Genomic DNA, 21051 nt, shown 5'->3' with positions numbered 1-21051 from the left:
CAGGTAATCCACCAGTCCTTCTTTTGTCCCTTCTGTTCTCTATAAGATATTAAGCCTTTTTCTTAGCAGTAGTTACTAATTGTGCATTTTATTTCAGTGGAATATGTGTAATAAAAACAGACAATAATTTTGAATTATTCTTTTTGTGTGTTTGTTTTATGAGCCTCTGCCTTATAAAAAAAAGAAAAAAAAAGAAATAATAGTATTTATGTAAAGCTAAAACTTTTTATTTGGTTTTGTATAGAGTAGGACCTTATTTATTTACTAATTTGCTGTCTGTGGAGATTTCCCTTTACTTCCTATACTAGAGACAAAGCACCAACTATGAGGAATTCTCTCCAAACACAGGTGATATTCTCTCATAGATAGATGTCAACAGAATTAGGTTCCCCATTAGAAGATTCATTTATTTCTACAAATGATTTTATCGGGGCCCACAAATTATTGTAGAATATACAATGTGGCCCTGGTACAGAAAAGTCTGGCCAAGGGGATTGAAGAAGAGGCTGTATTACATATCTGAATCCCACTCCAGCAGGGACCAGAGTTTTCCTCCTCTTCCTAAAACTACAGTCTGTGAGTGCAGCCTCTGCATCATTATCTACAATGCAGAGCTATAAACCCTGTATTGTACATAGTGGGAGAAAGCATGCAACCACGGCTGGCAGCAGTTTAAAGAGGAGGCTGCGGCAGACTGATCGGAAGGAGGGAGGGAGCCTGTTGGAGCAGGGATTCAGATGAGTAATACAACCACTTCTACAACACCCTAACCTAATGAGCACTTAACCCTTGCAGTGTGGGGGTCCTACGGCAAGGGTTTTTTTTTGCTGCTGTGCCTGGAGTTTTTCTTTAAGCTTTCCCTTGTCAATCTATGCTTGCAGGACCATCTTCTGCTCTTTTGCCATAAAAAATAAAAGTGCTAGAATAAGAAGGAAACCTGACATATAACTTCAGCAGGCCACGTGACATTGCTAAACTCCTATCCCTGACTATCCTCTGTAGTATTATGAAGATCTTGTTCTAAAAGATATCACAAGCTTCACACTTATGAATGAAGTGTAAAATGCAGACACAACCTAGAGTAATCAATGCGATGTCCTGCAGAAAGCTGTATCAGCTCTCCATTTTAAACAAGGCCCTAAGGATTTCTGTGAATCATTGCCTGCACTGAGAAACATTCAGGCTGAAGTTGAGAAATAACCACTGCACTTTGTTATTTTGAACATTTATTGGTCTCCAGTAGTGTTCAATCACTTAAGGTGACACTGTCACCAATATAAAAAATTGCAGGTAAAAGTACAGAAATTAAAGTATTTGAAATGCTTAATTGCAGTGTTTTTCTTTCCATAAACAAGAGAACTTGACTAGTCATTTCCTTAGCACAGCCCCCTCCCTCCTTGTGTGTCATAACAGTTTCTTCTTTTGGGACTGTCTAATTACTCTCTGTGCTGGTCCAGCTCCTCTGTCTCCTTCTTCACTTCCCTACATAACCTTTTATGTCCTCATATATACTATGAGAAATACTTGAATGAAAACTCTGATGCCGCGTACACACGAGCGGAATGTCCGACAGAAAAAGTCAGACGGAAGCTATTCATCGTATATTCCGATCGTGTGTATGCCTCATCGGACTTTTTTTTTTTCGAAAATTCTGACGGACCTAGAAATAGAACATGTTGTAAATATTTCCGACTGAACCAATTCCTATCAGAAAAACCGCTCGTCTGTATGCTGTTCCGACGGACCAAAAACAACGCATGCTCTGAAGCAAGTACGAGACGGAAGCTATTGGCTACTGGCTATTGAACTTCTTTTTTCTAGTCCCGTCGTATGTGCTGTATGTCACCGTGTTCCTGACGATCGGACTTTGGTGTGATCGTGTGCATGCAAGACAGTTTCAGTGGAATTCCGTCGGAACTCCATCGGAAAAACCTTCAAAGTTTATTCAGACAGGAAAACCGGTCGTGTGTACGCGGCATGAGTCTGCTGGAACATCAAAAATGGTGACACCCAGCAGCAGTCTCAATGCTCATTGATTTCTTTACAATGGAGACTTTTATAAAACCTTAATATGCATAAAATATACTAACTACTTGCCACCCGTAGGACGTCCACGGACGTCATTGGGTTGCAGTAGTTATATGGGGATGATGTTCACACCTACAGGCATCAACCCAGTATTAAGCAACGTGTTCCTGAAGCACTCAACCTGAAAGTGAATGGGGGGTGTATTAGGATAAGACTGATACCCAGTGCAGCTGCCAACCACTGTAAAATGGGAAACAAGATATACAGAAACAAAGGCAGCGCTTTATGGAAAAGAGTCAAAAATATATCAATATATGTAATAATGTATTAAATTGTATACACCTTGGATTCAATTAAAAAACAGCTCCCACAGCACAGCATCTAACTCTGGTGGCGTGTGGACGTCTGCCACTACGGTGAAGCCAAGCCAGGAGAGACGGAAGTGACAGATGGAACTGAGTGTACGCGCAGGTACGTATGACGTCAGCACTCCTCTGGGAACAGGAACCTGGTCAGTGGGGGTGGACCGCAAGCTGAACAATTGCCGTACCTTACATGTTTTGCGCGCCTGCGCTTTGTCAAAGCATCAAACATTTATGGCACAGGCTTCTATGTACACCTGGCACCCATGGTCATTAGCTGGAATGTCTTCAGCCATCAGTTAAAAGTGTTTTCAGCTGGGGATTCCTGTTGTAGCTGAAGTGATTTGAGGGTGGCAGAAGGGGTCCCACTCCTCTCCCGCCACCACCTCTTCCGAGCTCTACCGTCCGATCGCTGAGCCCGGGAGCGATGTGACTGCCGGCATCAGCTGCACGGAACTGAAGTTAATCCAAAAAAAAGTACAAAAAATAAAGTTTTGGATAAAATAAATAATAATAATAAAAAAATAAAAATAAAGCGCCCCCCATGCCTACGCGCAAATGCGAACAAATACATTACTCCCGCACGCATGTAAATGGTGATTGCACCACCAACTTTAAACTGTTAAGCTAGTTTAAAGTGATGCCCATGGAAAATTTTAAGCACCCTATTACCGCCATTCCACGGGCAGACACAATTTTAAAGCATGATATTTTAGGAATGCATTTACTGGGCGTAACATTATCTTTCACAATATAGAAAAAAGTGGGTATCTATTGTGTTTTGTTTTGTTGTTTTAATTCATTAAAGTGTATTTTTTGCCAAAAAATTGCATTTGAAAAACCGCTGTGCAAATATTGTGTGAGATAACAAATTGCAATGTTCACCATTTTATTCACTAGGGTCTCTGCTAAAAAATATACATATAATGTTTGGGGGTTCTAAGTAGTGATTTTTACATGTAGGAGCAAAGTGTCAGAATTGGCCCAGATACGAAGTGGTTAAATACACATACAATCTTATAGGAATATTTTTTATTTTTTCTGAAATGAAGGACCTGGCAGCAGGGTAGGGATGAGCTTGATGCTCGGGTTGAACATAAGTTCAACTCGAACATCGGGTGTTTGCCCATTCGCAGAACAGCGAACATTATGGGGAACCCCCCCTATAATGCACTGTGATCTTGCAGTGCACTGCTGTATGATGATTGGCCAAAGCATGCACCTGACCTGCATGCTTTGGCTAATCACAGCACGATCTGTTGAGAGAGCCATAATGGGCCAAAGGCAGGGTACCTTTGGCCAATCATGGCTAAGGGGGACTAAGTTCATGCCCCACACTATATAAGGCTGCTTACACGACGACCGTGTGCAGTGTTGTTGGTGTGGACAGAGAGATATTAAGCAGGCAGGTTATTCAGTTAGTGGCAGTGTATTTGATATATATATATATATATATATATATATATATATATACACACACACACACACACAGTCTAAAATATATATATATATATATATATATATATATATATATATTATGCATTTAGCATAGACTATATATATTCAGTGTTTACTCAATATTCAGTCATATATATATATATATATATATATATATATACTCTGCATCCAGTGTAGCCTATATCTACAGTGCATTTGGTGGTGTACTGTTTCTAATACACTTCAGGTGGTGTATTAATATATATATATATATATATATATATATATATATATATATATATACAGGGTGTGATTTACTGAGAAGAAGGCACTGCACCAGTTAATACATTAATACATTAATTGGTGCGCTGGAAAAGTCATTAATTGAACGTGCAAACCAGCGCACATTGAAGCACAAATAACGATAATAAATACCCGTATATGTAAACTGCAACTGGTGCTAAGGTAACTGCGGTTTTCTCATTGATAATAGCGCACGCCCAATACAATTGGTTAATTTTATCTCATTGGATGTGTCTTGTTAGGCAATTAATAGGTGTGCTCAGTTAATGAATCCTTTTGATGCTAATCTCATTCCTATCACTTCTAAGGGCTCTTTCACATGGACCATCCGTATGTCCGTTTTTCATCCTTCCGTTTTCGGATAAAAAACGGACATACATGTATCCCTATGGACCGTCGGATGTCAGCGGTGACATGTCCACTGACATCCGACCCGCTCCGATCCGAAAAGTGTAACGGAGGAAAACCCTACTTTTCCATCCGTTTTCGGATCAGATCGGGTGACGACGGACTCTACGGTCCGTCATCATCCGATCCCCCCATAGGGGAGAGCGGCGTTCTGACAGGTCTGTCCCTGCACAGTGTGCAGCGATGGACCTGTCATCTTCCTGTTCAGCGGGGATCGGCGGAGCGATCCCGGCTGAGCAAGCAGGTGTTCACGATCATCACTGATCCGCCCCGTGTGAAAGAGCCCTTATATATCTTTGAAATGTGTTTTTTTTTATTTTACCCAAATCTTTCAATACATTACAAAGAACAGAAACGTGTTTCTAAACCCAATAAATTTATATTTTCAGATCTTGATCTTTAAAAGTGACCATACACTGCAATCAGTTAGATCTTAAAAAAATTAGATTTAGTGCAAGAGCCTGGTTGATTTCCTATATTTTGAATTAATTGTTCAAGTGCGTCTTCCTATTACCTATTTTGCCTAAATATCGAGTTGTACAGAGATTGGCCAATCAGATTGCATGACCATCTTAAGTGCCAAATTTGGAATGTAGATGTGCCATGACCCACTTGTATTTTCCTGATGATATTTTACAAAGCACATGAAAAAACATCTTTTTTCAAGACATGCTAGAGTGATCAGGAATCTTCAAACTACGGCTCTCCAGCTGTTGCGAAACTACACATCCCAAGAGGCATTGTAAAACTCTGACATTCACAGACATGACTAGGCATTATGGGTTCCTAAACAACTGGAAGGCCGTAGTTTGAAGACCCCTGGGCTAGACCATTATTATGCCTACAGAATTGGCAGTGTGGCATCTACCCAACTTCTCTCTGCTGGTGGACACAAGAACCTACATCTATAGATATATATTTGGGCGGTGTAGTGGTTAACACTGTCACCTAGTAGTAAAAAGGGTCGCTGGTTTGAATCCCGCCTGTGACACCATCTGTCTGGAGTTTGCATGTTCTCCCTATGCCTGCGTGGGTTTCCTCCCGGTACTCCAGTTTCCTCTCACACTCTAAAAACATGCTGGTAGGTAAATTGGATCCTTTCTAAATTGGCCCTAATATGTATGAATGTGTGTTAGGGACACACATGAACACCACCCCATATTAAAAAAAAAAAAAAAAAATTCTTAATTTGAAAATAAGGTTTTGCAAAACAATGCAGCACAGACAATAAAATTAAAGTGAAACTAACAACCTACAAACAACACAGATTGACAACATCAAAAATATTTCAGTGAAAAATACCCCCCCAAAAAAAGAAACAAAAGTAAAAAATACTTGCTCTAAAACACATCTGTTTTGCAAAGACATAACAAACAAAATACAAAGAGAAAATACATGTGTTACAAACTCTATAAGGGCACCCAAATGTATTCTCTAGCCACCCACACACACCATCAAGCAATCTTGCCTCTTTTCAGGGCAAGGTAAAGAATGCTATCTGCAAGCTTTATATAACATAGGTTTGTGTGCTAACGAGGCAATTGAAAACACATGCACAGTCCATGAAACACACAAAATGCAAGGTTACCCAATGTAGAGACAGAACTTCAAAGTGGTACACCTGTTAAAGATGTCCTTAAATTACTAACCCGAAAAACACGCTCTCTGAGCATGCCCACACAAATAGCACAAAAACAAAAAAACAAAAGTCTGTGAGCATGCCCAGACCAATCTAAATGCATTTCACACACCAAAAGCCACAGCAAGTCCCTGAGCATGCCCAGAACAACCCAAATGCAGCTAGCACAAAATAAGCAACCCCCTGTCCAAAATTAGGCACATCATCCATGCTACAAAATTACAGATGGGACAAACACCCCCTGGTCTAGGGGGGCAAACAAAGAGCCTAACATAGGCAAAAGTTATACAACAAATATCATTGCAATCTATGGGAACTGACTTGTTAATTTTGCTAGTCCCCACTTGGCTGGCTTATATTCTAGTTATTGGCCTTAAAATGGGTATGAGGGCCCAAGTCCCACCCTGAGGGACATATATCATTGTCACCAATTTGGACAACCCTAAAAACGAAACAAGGAGAAGTGCCTTTAAAAATGCAAAATTGTTTAAAAGCTAGTAACTTGGGGGGGGGGGGGCTTACTCTGCCTGTAAAGTAGTGCAGCTGTAGTGTGTATCTAAAATGCTGCTTTAAAGATGTACGGCTTTAGAGAAAATGTACAAATCTGCAAGATTTTAACCCAAAACAAATAGCCTGCACCCCCAATACATACAAGGCCATTTGGGTCTGTTAAGGCTTAGAATGAGAACCCCCACATGAAAGATACCACCCCAAACTAAAAAAATATTGTGCCCCTCCCACACACTAGCAAACCCCTAGCCAAACACACATCAAGCCAGCCCATAAAAGGGGTGGATGCTTGGGGGCAGAAGGGGTTTGGGCACCCCAAAAGTCAACCACTTTGTTCCCCTTATTCAGGGGGACAAGGGCCTCTTCCACACAACCCTAGGATGGGGTTGTGGGGGCTGCAGAAAGGGGGCTTTACAGAATGTGGAAAGCCCCTTTAAACTAGTGGGTACAAGGTGCTTTGTGGTTGGTATTGGGCTGAGCCCAACATGCCCCAAAGGCAGCCAGCTATGTTGAGTGCATGTGGCCTTGTATGGTTCAGGAGGGGGTTGGGCGATTGCTCTTCTCGCCCCTTTTCTAGCTGGCCCTGTTGTATGCTCTGAAAAAGGATGTGGTTTGGATTGATGATGGCAGCTCACAGCCTTTTGATACTGGAGTGAAGTGTGGAGTTCCCCTTTAAAAGGAAAAGTTAGCCCATGGAAATCCAAGGGATTAGAGGGGGGAGACAAGAGCATTGGAGAATGGAGTGTGGAGTTCCCCTTTGAAAGGAAAAGTTAGCTCATGGAAATGAAAGGGATTAGAGGGGGGAGACAAGAGCATTGGGGACTGGAGTGTGGAGTTTCCCTTTAAAAGCAAAAGCTAGCCCAAGATAATCACATGCATTAGACGGGGAAGGTTAAATGCCCTTTTAGGAGGAGCTAGAGGAGTGAAAGTCTTTTTACATCATTTTAACAAGGTGCATGTCACATGTTGGCAACGTAACATGCTAACACGTCCTGTGTGCAAATCTCCTTAAAAAAATACATAAAGGTGAACCAGCGTAAAATAATTGTCAAGTTTAGAGGTGCGCTTGTTCAACCCGGGCAATTGCATGTACGTTACTTAACATTTACTAACATTTTGGCCACGCAGTGAACAAACACATGTAAGTGAGCGCAAGAGCCGCTTGCACATGCACACTGCTTACATTGATCTCACGCTGTTCTAAACATACTTACAGGCACAGCACGCTTTCTCTGAAAAAGTTCTTTCTCATTCTATTTTGGGCATATTTGTTACTTGGGCAGTTGTTACTAAACTTCCGCACATCACCCCATAATATTGGCACCTCCATCTTCTGTCAATATTGATTTGGAGATGCCGTGTGCCATGTCCATAGTGGCACACAGATTGCATTCTCCCATGCGCTGAGATTGCTATAGTAAATGGGGGATTCGTGCTCTGTTACCGGCGCGCCATTAAATAAATATGGGTTGTGCCTCACCGTGCACCTCGCCGTGCGCCTCTACTGATGGTGCATGGCTTTCGTAAATCACCCCCACAGTCTGATCGGTTCAAGCAACCATCGCCAGCATTTGCATTATATGGTGCAGGAATATCTAGGGGCAAGAGCAGACTTGGAGACCTTTCCAACAGAACATCCACTCGGTTACTGGGTCTTGAGGATGGACCACTGGCCAGAACTTGCTCAATATGCAATTGAGCTACTGGCCTGTCCTGCATCCAGCGTGCTTTCTGAACGCACATTCAGTGCTGCTTGATGGTTTGTAATGGATCAAAGAGTGCGCCTGTCCACAGACTCTGTTGATAGCGTCACATTCATATAAATAAATCAGTCCTGGATCAGAATCTATCAAGCACCTGATGCTGATGTAACTGATTGAATTTGCTATGGATGTGGGATCCCTTGAAGACTGACTATGCTGACTATCCTATTCCTCCACAATCTTGATGATGCTAGCTTCCAACAATATTTTTGGTTTAGGGCACTACTACCACCACCCAAGGCCCAATTTTTCTGCCCCTGTTTAACAGGGACATGTAATTACAATTTTTGATCTAATATTTCACAGCAGGGCCCGTTCCTACGCCCAACACAAGTATCTGTGAGGGGTTACAGTGTTGTGGCATCACCACCACCACCCAAGGCCCAATTTTTCTGCCCCTGTTTAACAGGGGCATGTAATTACAATTTTGTATCTAATATTCACAGCAGGGCCCATTCCTGCGCCCAACACGAGTATCTGTGAGGGGTTACAGTATTGTGGCATCACCACCACCACCCAAGGCCCAATTTTTCTGTCCCTGTTTAACAGGGCCATGTAATTACAATTTTTGATATAATATTTCATAGCAGGGCCCGTTCCTGCGCCCAACAAGAGTATCTGTGAGGGGTTACAGTGTTGTGGCACCACCACCCAAGACCCAATTTTTCTGCCCCTGTTTAACAGGGCATGTAATTACAATTCTTGATATAATTTTTCACAGCAGGGCCCGTTCCTGTGCCCAACAAGAGTAACTGTGAGGGCTTACAGTGTTCTGGCGATACCAAAACCAAAGGCCCAAATGTTCTGTAGAGTATATAGGGCTGGCTGTATAGTATATATACTGCTGTTCAGAGTATATAGTGCCTGGGGGCCTGGGGAACCCCACACCATTTTTTAAAACATTTGGGTGCTGGGTTCTCTTTAATATCCATACCAGACGTGAAGGGCCTGGTATGGATTTTGGGGGGGACATCTACGCCTTTTTTGTTTGGTATGTTTGGTATTTTTATCTATATTGCCAGGATTCAACAATACATTACAGCCGCGAGCAGTTTCGAATGACATTTTTTTCCTTTATAAATGTTATTTTGCTGTGGCACTGTTATAAACATGGGAAAGATGCGCTACTTTACAGGAATACTAAGGACACCCCCAGGCATGATATTTAAAGGAATATTTCATTTTTATTATTTCACTTTAATCACTTGCCTACCAGGCACTTACACCCCCTTCCTGCTCAAGCCATTTTTCAGCTTTCAGCGTTGTCGCACTTTGGATGACAATTGCGCCGTCGTGCTACACTGTACCCAAACAAATTTTTTATCATTTTCTTCACACAAACAGAGCTTTCTTTTGGTGATATTTAATCACTGCTGGGTTTTTTATTTTTTACAAAAAAAAGAGCGAAAAAATGTTTTTTACTTTTTTTCTGTCAGTAAATTTTGTAACTAAGTAATTTTTCGCCTTCACTGATGTGTGCTGATGAGGTGGCACTGATGGGCACTGATAGGCTGAACTGGTGGGCATTGATGAGGTGGCACTTATGGGCACTGATGAGACGGCACTTATGGGCACTGATGAGGTGGCACTAATATGTCGCACTTATGGGAACTGATATGTGGCACTGATGAGCACTGATAGGCAGCACTGATGGGCACTGTTGGGTGGCACTGATGGGCACTAATAGGCGGCACTGGTGGGCATTGATAGGCGGCACTGGTGGGCACGGATGGGCGCACGGATAGGCGATACAGATGGGCACTGATGGGCATTGATGGGTGGTACTGAAGGGCGACACTGATGGGCATTGATTGACAGCAGTGATGGACATTGATGGACAGCACCGATAGGTGGCACTGATTTCCAGCACTGACTGGCATCACTAATGGGCACTGATTGGTGGCACTTGTGGGCAGTGGTGGGCACTGATTGCTGCCACTGGTGGGCACTATATGTGCATTGGTGGGAAATGGTGGGCACTGTTTTGTGACACTTTATTTATTTATTGTAATCAGGGCACTGATGATCAGTGCCCTGATTACATCCCTAAATGTCCCCCTGTGAGGAGATGCCGCTGATCGGCTCTCCTCTCCTCACACTTTGTCTCTGTCTCCTTGTTTACATGTGACAGGCTGTGATTGGACACAGCCGATCACATGGTTAAAGAGCCGCAGATGCTAGCAACACGGCGCAGCCACGGGCGCGCAAGAGCCGCCGTTCTGGGACGGCGTCCCAGAATGAGAGCTGCACCGCCACGCCGTCATTTGACGGTGGGCGGGCAGCAAGCAGTTAAGCATTATTAAAATCACTGCTCCCAAAAAACTTTTTAAAACTTTTTTTGCATTGATACATGGGGGCAGGACCCAGGTCCCCAAATATTTTTTTATGGCAATAACTTGCATATAAGCCTTTAAAATGAGCACTTTTGATTTTTCATGTTCGCATCCCATAGACTTTAACGGTGTTCATGTGTTCGCTCACATTTTTTGCCTGTTCACATTGCGAACCGAACAGAGGGGTGTTTGGCTCATCCCTACAGCAGGGTCTCTTAAAGCTCTTTCAGTAGTATACTCTTTCTGTAGTATACTATTCTATAAGACCTAGATGTGAGATAATAGATGTAATCATATGTGCTACATAATGATGTTATCTAGCTGTTCCTATGGCACCATCATTTTTTAAGTGATCAGAAGTCTGCACATATATTTTATATTATCTCTAGCACTCAGCACAACTTATGCATAGGATGCATTAAGGTGAAAAAAAAAAACAAGGGTTTACAACCCTTTTAAGCTACAGACAAGTGCAATATGCAAATAGCAATGTGATTTAAGGTAGATTTTAAGGCAAAAAACAAACAAACATATTTCTTATTTTATTTTTGAAATAGCAAGTAAGTAGCTCAGGGACAGGACTCAGGAGGGCAAGAAATTAGAATGGGCAGGTGCACACACATGAAAACGAATCTCACAGTGACACTGATAGCAGTGTGCAGCAGAACAGATGATGATGACATTTCACTGACACGACACGTCCCCTTTCTTAGTCACAGTGACAGTCTATGTCAATGCCAGGTGGTCTCTTAAGTCCACTCCAGTCCAAACAGCACTGACAGTCCCATTTCCGGCTTGCCTTGCTCCCATCCCGCAGACGCGCTCATGAGGCTCCGGCCGCTCCGCTTGCCTCCCTTACATCATGACATCACATGACACACGCTTACCTTTATATGAAGAGGGCAGGGACAGTCAACCCTTGGCACCGCATCCCATAAAGAAATACACAAAGGAAAGGGGAGTGGGGTAGAGTTACCCCAGGGACTTTAAAGGTGCTCAAGTACTAAGGTAAATGGAGTAAAGAAAAAGTGGATGCAACGTCTGACCATATAAACAATCTTTTATTTATTCTATTTAATACATAATATCAAACATTTTTTTATATCAAAATTTTTTAAGAACAAGTCTCTCAATATTAAGATCCAATTTAACAAAGGCAATGAAAAAAAACACTAGATACCACTCGACATGTTTCACTCATTTATGAGCTTCATCAGGAGTTCTGGTACATATGAGGTATACTGGAGGTAAGAGAAACAGAGTACATATCAAATAATGAAAAAATGAAATAATTTATAAATAAAGAGCACATAGGTTAGAACAATTGTTGCATACATGAATGAAGAAATTCAATCAACAAATGTTAAACAAGTATTGATAGTATAATCAATTAATCACTATGAAAATAAATAAATCACAATAACTATATATGACAATCCACACAGCAAGAAAAACTGCTGCTGAACTATTGAATAATCATAATCAAGACAAGCTTACCAAGCCAATTAGTAAAATGAAGATAAGAAAGCATTTGTTGTAGGTAAATGAACGCGGTGAATAGCATTCACAGAGTTGGATGGGTCTCCCTTGTCCAGATCTCCCAACAGTTATGGTCACAGAGGGGCTACATGTAGATATAGCCTAGGCTAGGAATTAGATAGAAAAGAATTATATATATATATGTGTATGAGGTGAAAAAAGGGGGGTAGTTTATTAGAATACTTAGGATAGGAAAATCCAAAGGTCAAACAATAATTACCAAGGGTAAATTGTTGAGGGCTAATAAAGCCTTGTTACAAAGATCAATAATGCAGCTACTTTAGAGTCCCCCTAGGGTGACACTCAGCACTGACCAATAGTTGGCAATTCATAAACAGAAGATCAAGGATAGTACAACATGAGTATGCTACAGAAAAAATAAAAAATAAAAGAAATATCAATAAGCATGTTCCCCACGTATAGTGAGTTGCTTTGATAATAGGCAAAGTTGGTGCATGAAGTCAGTTACCTGGATCAGCAAGTGGACGGGCATACAGGGAAGGGGAGAGAGAGACACAGCCTCCCCTTATCAACGAGAGGCCACCGACAGACAATAGCGGCTGATGGCCGCACTATATAGTCCCATCCATCCCGGCGGCGTCTGACGTCACCGCCGGGATGCGGACATGTGATGAGGCATTCCACAGAGGCATGTGAGTACCGACGAGCAGTGATGTGACGTAGGATATGTCCAAGTCTTAATATTGCGCAGGCGCCAAGGATCCAAGCGCCGACCGCGCGAGTGTCCGTAATGCGCATGCACCGAGGCTGGAAACGAACACAAAGACATATCAATCCAGCTGAGAAACCCTTAACGCCATCTTGGCGAAGGGAAAAACAGACATCCAGAGAGTGAGAATAAATGTGGGAAGGTATTCCTTCCTAGTTATCTTGAAAGGAAAAGAAACTGAAGTTTGATGAGTAAAAACATATTAACTAAGAATCAATTTCCTTCATTTGAGAGAGACATAGGAGAAGATGGAATAAATGTTTTTCTCCTATAGCAAAATGGGAACTGCTGTTGTTAGTATCAGTATAGCTATATTAAATATTGTAGTGTCAATTCAATGAAGAATAGATAGGGGTGTAGTATAAATATAAAGAGAACCCCCCAAAAAGGGGAAAAAACAGATATACTGCTATGTTGGTGAACAACATGCACCAGGTGGAGATATAGCCTCTAGGGCTCCCATGGGTGAGTGATTGATTACTCACAGCTTTCCCATAAGTGCCCATGGCATCCGTGTGTACCAAAAATGGAAAACCCAGCAGGAGAGACATCCAAACCTGTTAGTTAAAGAGTAGAAAACTCAAATAATAAGTGAATAATAAGTAATACATAGGCTTGGGAAGAAAGTCTATTGCAAACTGGGAAAAACACAATTATACATATATATAAGTTGACAACAATAGGTCACAAATCATTTGCATATATACATGAATATGAATTGTGTGTGTTAATTGGAAAGAAGAAGTAATTAACCACTTCAGCCCCGGAAGGATTTACCCCCTTCCTGACCAGAGCACTTTTTACAATTTGGCACTGCGTCGCTTTAACTGCTAATTGCGCGGTCATGCAATGCTGTAACCAAACGAAATTTGCGTCCTTTTCTTCCCACAAATAGAGCTTTCTTTTGATGGTATTTGATCACCTCTGCCATTTTTATTTTTTGCGCTATACACGGAAAAAGACCGAAAATTTTGAAAAAAAATGATATTTTCTACTTTTTGTTCTAAAAAAAATCCAATAAACTCAATTTTAGTCATATATTTAGGCCAACATGTATTTGGCCACATGTCTTTGGTAAAAAAAATGTCAATAAGTGTATATTTATTGGTTTGCGCAAAAGTTATAGCGCCTACAAACTAGGGTACATTTTCTGGAATTTACACAGCCTTTAATTTATGACTGCCTATGTCGTTTCTTGAGGTGCTAAAATGGCAGGGCAGTACAAAACCCCCACAAATGACCCCATTTTGGAAAGTAGACACCCCAAGGAAATTGCTGAGAGGCATGTTGAGCCCATTGAATATTCATTTTTTTTGTCCCAAGTGATTGAATAATGACAAAAAAAAAAAAAAAAATTACAAAAAGTTGTCACTAAATGATATATTGCTCACACAGGCCATGGGCATATGTGGAATTGCACCCCAAAATACATTTAGCTGCTTCTCCTGAGTATGGAGATACCACATGTGTGGGACTTTTTGGGAGACTAGCCGCATACGGGGCCCCGAAAACCAATCACTGCCTTCAGGATTTCTAAGGGCGTATATTTTTGATTTTACTCCTCACTACCTATCACAGTTTGGAAGGCCATAAAATGCCCAGATGGCACAAACCCCCCCCAAATGACCCCATTTTGGAAAGTAGACACCCCAAGCTATTTGCTGAGAGGCATGTTGAGTCCATGGAATATTTTATATTTTGACACAAGTTGCGGGAAAGTGACAATTTATTTATTTATTTATTTATTTATTTATTTTTTTTGCACAAAGTTGTCACTAAATGATATATTGCTCACACAGGTCACACCCCAAGCTATTTGCTGAGAGGCATGGTGAGTATTTTGCAGCTCTCATTTGTTTTTGAAAATAAAGAAAGACAAAAAAAAAAATTTTTTTTTTCTTTTTTTAATTTTCAAAACTTTGTGACAAAAAGTGAGGTCTGCAAAATACTCACTATACCGCTCAGCAAATAGCTTTGGGTGTCTACTTTCCAAAATGGGGTCATTTGGGGGGGGTTTGTGCCACCTGGGCATTCCATGGCCTCCGAGATTGTGATAGGCAGTGAAGAGTGAAATCAAAAATTTACGCCCTTAGAAAGCCTGAAGGCGGTGCTTGGTTTTCGGGGTCCCATACGCGGCTAGGCTCCCAAAAAGTCTCACACATGTGGTATCACCGTACTCAGGAGAAGCAACAGAATGTATTTTGGGGTGTAATTTCACATATTCCCATGGCATGTTTGAGCAATATATCATTTAGTGACAACTTTGTGCAAAAAAAAAAAAAAAAAATTTGTCTCTTTCCCGCAACTTGTGTCACAATATAAAATATTCCATGGACTCAACATGCCTCTCAGCAAATAGCTTGGGGTGTCTACTTTCCAAAATGGGGTCATTTGGGGGGGGTTTGAACTGTCCTGGCATTTTATGCACAACATTTAGAAGCTTATGTCACACATCACCCACTCTTCTAACCACTTGAAGACAAAGCCCTTTCTGACACTTTTTGATTACATGAAAAAATTATTTTTTTTTGCAAGAAAATTACTTTGAACCCTCACACATTATATATTTTTTTTAAAGCAAATGCCCTACAGATTAAAATGGTGGGTGTTTAATTTTTTTTTTCACACAGTATTTGTGCAGCGATTTTTCAAACGCATTTTTTGGGGAAAAAACACACTTTTTTACATTTTAATGCACTAAAACACACTATATTGCCCAAATGTTTGATGAAATAAAAAAGATGATCTTAGGCCGAGTACATGGATACCAAACATGACATGCTTTACAATTGTGCACAAACGTGCAGTGGCAACAAAATAAATACATTTTTAAAAGCCTTTAAAAGCCTTTACAGGTTACCACTTTAGATTTACAGAGGAGGTCTACTGCTAAAATTACTGCCCTTGATCTGACCGTCGCGGTGATACCTCACATGCATGGTGCAATTGCTGTTTACATTTGACGCCAGACCGACGCTTGCGTTCGCCTTAGCGCGAGAGCAGGGGGGACAGGGGTGCTTTTTTTTTTTTTTTTTTTTTTGCTTTTTTATCTTATTTTAAAACTGTTCCTTTCATTTTTTTTTTTTAATCATTTTTATTGTTATCTCAGGGAATGTAAATATCCCCTATGATAGCAATAGGTAGTGACAGGTACTCTTTTTTGAAAAAATTGGGGTCTATTAGACCCTAGATTTCTCCTCTGCCCTCAAAGCATCTGACCACACCAAGATCGGTGTGATAAAATGCTTCCCCAATTTCCCAATGGCGCTATTTACATCCGGCGAAATCTAAGTCATAAAATGCTCGTAGCTTCCGGTTTCTTAGGCCATAGAGATGTTTGGAGCCACTCTGGTCTCTGATCAGCTCTATGGTCAGCTGGCTGAATCACCGGCTGCATTCTCAGGTTCCCTGTTGAGACAGGAGAGCCAGAGTAAAAAAACACGGAAGACGATGGGGGGGGGCATTCTCTCCCACTGCTTGTAAAAGCAGTCTAGAGGCTAATTAGCCGCTAGGATTGCTTTTACATGAAAGCCGACCACTGGCTGAAAAGAATGATACCAAGATGATACCTAAACCTGCAAGCATCATTCTGGTATAACCACTCAAAGTCGTGAATGCTGTACCTGAAGACAAAAAAATGGTTAACAATAAAGCACAGTAAACGGTAAAGTATAAAAAATTGCATACCTGAAAAGCAAACATGATAAAACATAATAACAATAAAACATTGCAGAATAGAATACAGTAAAAAAGAGCAGAACAATAGAGAGAATAGAGAGAGAGAGAATAGAGAGAGAACAATAAAACGACAACTATTATTTTTTATTTTATATTTTTGTTTGTGTTTTTTTTTTTTTTTTTTTTACACTTTTTTTGTAACTGTAACTTTTATAACTGTAACCGGTTCCAGGTTCGGGTCTCTCAAAATGCGATGGCATCTTGGGAGACCCTGTGAAAGTGTGTCCTAGTCTGTGCAATGCTGTACCCTACGCTAATACTCAACTAGTGAATGGTAGCGTTCAAAACATTCACCAATGCAAAGACCAGGATTGTCAGGACAGGAGGGACAATAATAGCGGGTGTCACGCCTATATCCGCGCTTGCTGCAGACACACATCTTTTTTGGGGGGGTTCGTTGGGTAGGGGTACTCGGGAGGACATAAAGAAAATGCCTCTCATGCAGCCGACTGCATTTGGTTGGGGATGTGAATGGGGGAAGTACGGGTGCTGCAGAAGTGGTGGGTTCCCAATTAGGATTGGCGAATGCAGCAGGAAGGGCATTATGGGCACGACGGGCCTGTGTTTGTCTTCTTGGTGGCAGCGGGACACTATTTGTGCTTGCCACCTCACCAGCTTGAACTGCACTTATGGGACTCGCCACGTCACCAAGTGTTACTGCAGTGCTGGTTTGACTATGACCGGGGTGTACTAGGCCGCTGGCGCTTGCCAGTTCACCAAAACGCTACCAAAAAAACTGTTAACGATCGCAGGGATCAGGCCTGACTCTGCGAACGCTGCAGTTATGCGTTTAGTGTTTTGTAAGTGACAGTGATCGATCGATACTGCACTTGGGTGGGCTGGGCTGGGCCGGGCGGAGGGGCAAAATGCAGGTGCTAGCAGGTATCTGGGCTGATCCCGCTAATACTGCGTTTTTGGGAACCCTAAACTGCTGGGGACACCAGTATAGATCTGATCGGATCAGATCAGATATTGATCAGTTCAGATACTATACCACTAAGGGAGGTGTACGGTGCGTGCGTGGGTGTTAGCGCTACTGGCACTAACCTGAAGCTGCCTGGGGCTGGTGCTTGCCAGTTCACCAAAACGCTACCAAAAAAACTGTTAGCGATTGCAGGGATCAGGCCTGACTCTGCGAACGCTGCAGTTATGCGTTTAGTGTTTTGTAAGTGACAGTGATCGATCGATACTGCACTTGGGTGGGCTGGGCTGGGCCGGGCGGAGGGGCAAAACGCAGGTGCTAGCAGGTATCTGGGCTGATCCCGCTAACACTGCGTTTTTGGGAATCCTAAACTGCTGGGGACGCTAGTATAGATCTGATCGGATCAGATATTGATGCGTTCAGATGCTATACAACTAAGGGAGGTGTACGGTGCGTGGGTGTTAGCGCTACTGGCACTAACCTGACGCTGCCTGGGGCTGGTGCTTGCCATTTCACCAAAACGCTACCAAAAAAACTGTTAGCGATCGCAGGGATCAGGCCTGACTCTGCGAACGCTGCAGTTATGCGTTTAGTGTTTTGTAAGTGACAGTGATCGATCGATACTGCACTTGGGTGGGCTGGGCCGAGCCGGGCGGAGGGGCAAAATGCAGGTGCTAGCAGGTATCTGGGCTGATCCCGCTAACACTGTGTTTTTGGGAACCCTAAACTGCTGGGGACGCTAGTATAGATCTGATCGGATCAGATATTGATCTGTACAGATACTATACCACTAAGGGAGGCGTATGCTGCGTGCGTGGGTGTTAGCGGTACTGGCGCTAATCTGACGCTGCCTGGGGCGACGCATATCACCGCCGGGCGATCAGGGGGCTAAATCTTTATTCGGTAATAAACGGCGGGTGCCCTGACACTATAAAAAATAAACAAACTAACCAGCGTCACCCGTAACGGTTATACAGTGATCAGTGGTGAAAGGGTTAACTAGGGGGCAATCAAGGGGTTAAAACATTTATTAGATAGTATATGGGGGTCCCTGTCACTATAAAACGCTGACGGCGAACCTAAATATTTACCTCACTAACTAGCGTCACCAGCGACACTAATACAGCGATCAGAAAAATGATCGCTTAGCGACACTGGTGACGGGGGGTGATCAAGGGGTTAAAACTTTATTAGGGGGGGTTAGGGGGGTATCCTAGACCTAAAGGGGGCCTAATACTCACTGCCCTAACACTGTAACTGTCACAAACTGACACCAATACAGTAATCAGAAAAAAAAAAAAAAAACCTGCTTGGTGTCAGTTTGTGACAGGGGGGGGTGATTGGGGGGGGATCGGGGGGCGATCGGGGGGGGGATCGGGGTGTTTTGTGTGCCTGGCATGTTCTACTGTGTGTGTAGTGTGTTGGTGCACTCACATTACAGTCTTCTCTCCTCGGCCCGGAACGGAAAATACCGAGCCGAGGAGAGATGACATCATTTCCTCTGCCTCTGTGTACAATACAGAGGCAGGGAAATGATCCCATTGGCTGGGAGCGATTGTGAGGGGGGGGCCACGAATGGATGGCCTCCCCCTCACCACCGATCGCCGGGGGAGATTTGCCGACCGCCGCAGGCACCGGGGGGGGTCCGATCGGACCCCCCACCCGCGGGCAGGCAAGGACGTACCTGTAAGTCCTTTTGCCTGCCCGTGCCATTCTGCCGACGTATATAGTCGTGCGGCGGTCGGCAAGTGGTTAAAAAATGGAAAAAAAGAGAAAAAAAGATGAAGAAAAAATATTATAATATGAAATAAAAAAATGAAATGAGAGCAGAAAGAAGAAAAGAAGAAAAAAAAAGGGGGGAAAGTCTCATCCCAAATTTTATATCTGGCATGATTACAGAAATGATTTAAAGCTAAAGGCGTCATTAAGGCCTGGAGGTTTTAAAGCCGATAGATTGTGTATCCAGCGAGCCTCTCGCTGTAACAGTAGCTTGTCATAATTCCCCCCTCTATCTCCAGGGGGAATATGCTCAAGAGCATAAAAATGCATTTTGCTACTATCAAAATTATGATACAGGCCTATATGTCGGCTAATTGGGGTTTCCATTCTCTTCTTCTGGATCAGGGACACATGGTCCCTGATTCTACAGAAGAAGGGACGTTTGGTTTTGCCAACATAGAACATCTGGCATTCACATATCATGATATAAACAATGCCAATAGATTGGCATGTGGCAGAAAAGTTAGGTTTAAAAAAGCGACCATTGGGAAGCGTAATGCCTCGTGCAGCATAGATGAATCTACAAAACTGGTATTTATGACAAGGCCTACCCTTTCTGGATTCAGCAGATGTTTCAGTTAAAGTACCATGGTGACTGTGCACCAAAGTGTCTAGAAAAGATCGGGAACGCCTAAACGCCCACACGCTCAGGCACTGCCTCTGCCAGACCCGCCCCCGCCGGCGCTACTCAAACATACTGTAGCAGGCACTTGGATGGTCTCGGATGGCTCCAGACCAGAACAGAGCAAGTCAAGTGTCACGGCCATTTTTTTAACTGACAACCTTCTGGCTGCCAGTAAAAATACTGACAGTTGGCAATTCTGAGGACAGGTCACATGCTCCTCTATTTACAGACATGGTGGGTATTCTCACTCACTATAGAAGTTGCAAGGGGATGATGGCAAGGTGAGTCAGGGAGTCAGCCTTTGCAAAGACACTGTCACTTTGACATGCTCAAACACAATGACTCTTGAACCTACCTACCTATATGGTTTTAGATTATGGAAGAATCTGCAGGAAATATGCACAAACCCAGGGAGGATATGACAACTCAATGCAAACTTGGGGGATTTAAACCCAGTGCACGGAACTTATAGGCATGAGTGCTAATCACTTAGCTATTGTGCTGCCTTGTAAATGGGAAGCTTCTGTTGATACCCATTTTGCCTTTCTGTGCACAGAAGAATACTAGTTCTCATTTTTAAAGGTGCTTCAAGGCAATCAATAAAAAAAATTGGGCTCAGTGTTTGGGCTGAACAGATTGTATCATGGAGCCATAAGGGTGACTAACAGATCTGAGGGCGACTAATGGATCTACGTCCAAAACTTGCGGTTTTGGCATGTGTATCTGCAGTAGACTGATGCTTTGTACTTTAACACCACTACTCAAGGAACACTTGGGCAGTCAAGGCATGGCTGGCGCTAATTGAAGCCTACAGTCTTTGCTTCTCCTTGCCTCAGAGTCCATTAACTTGTGCCTTAAAGTCTCTTAAAGGAGAGTGATTATTGCATCCACATTTGTCATTGCAATTTTTGTCACATTTGTCACAATTTTTTATT

Source organism: Aquarana catesbeiana, linkage group LG08 (assembly GCF_042186555.1).
Source record: "Aquarana catesbeiana isolate 2022-GZ linkage group LG08, ASM4218655v1, whole genome shotgun sequence".
In the NCBI taxonomy this organism is placed as follows: Eukaryota; Metazoa; Chordata; class Amphibia; order Anura; family Ranidae; genus Aquarana; species Aquarana catesbeiana.
The sequence above is the reverse complement of the archived record's forward strand: the minus strand, read 5'-3'. Positions refer to the sequence as shown.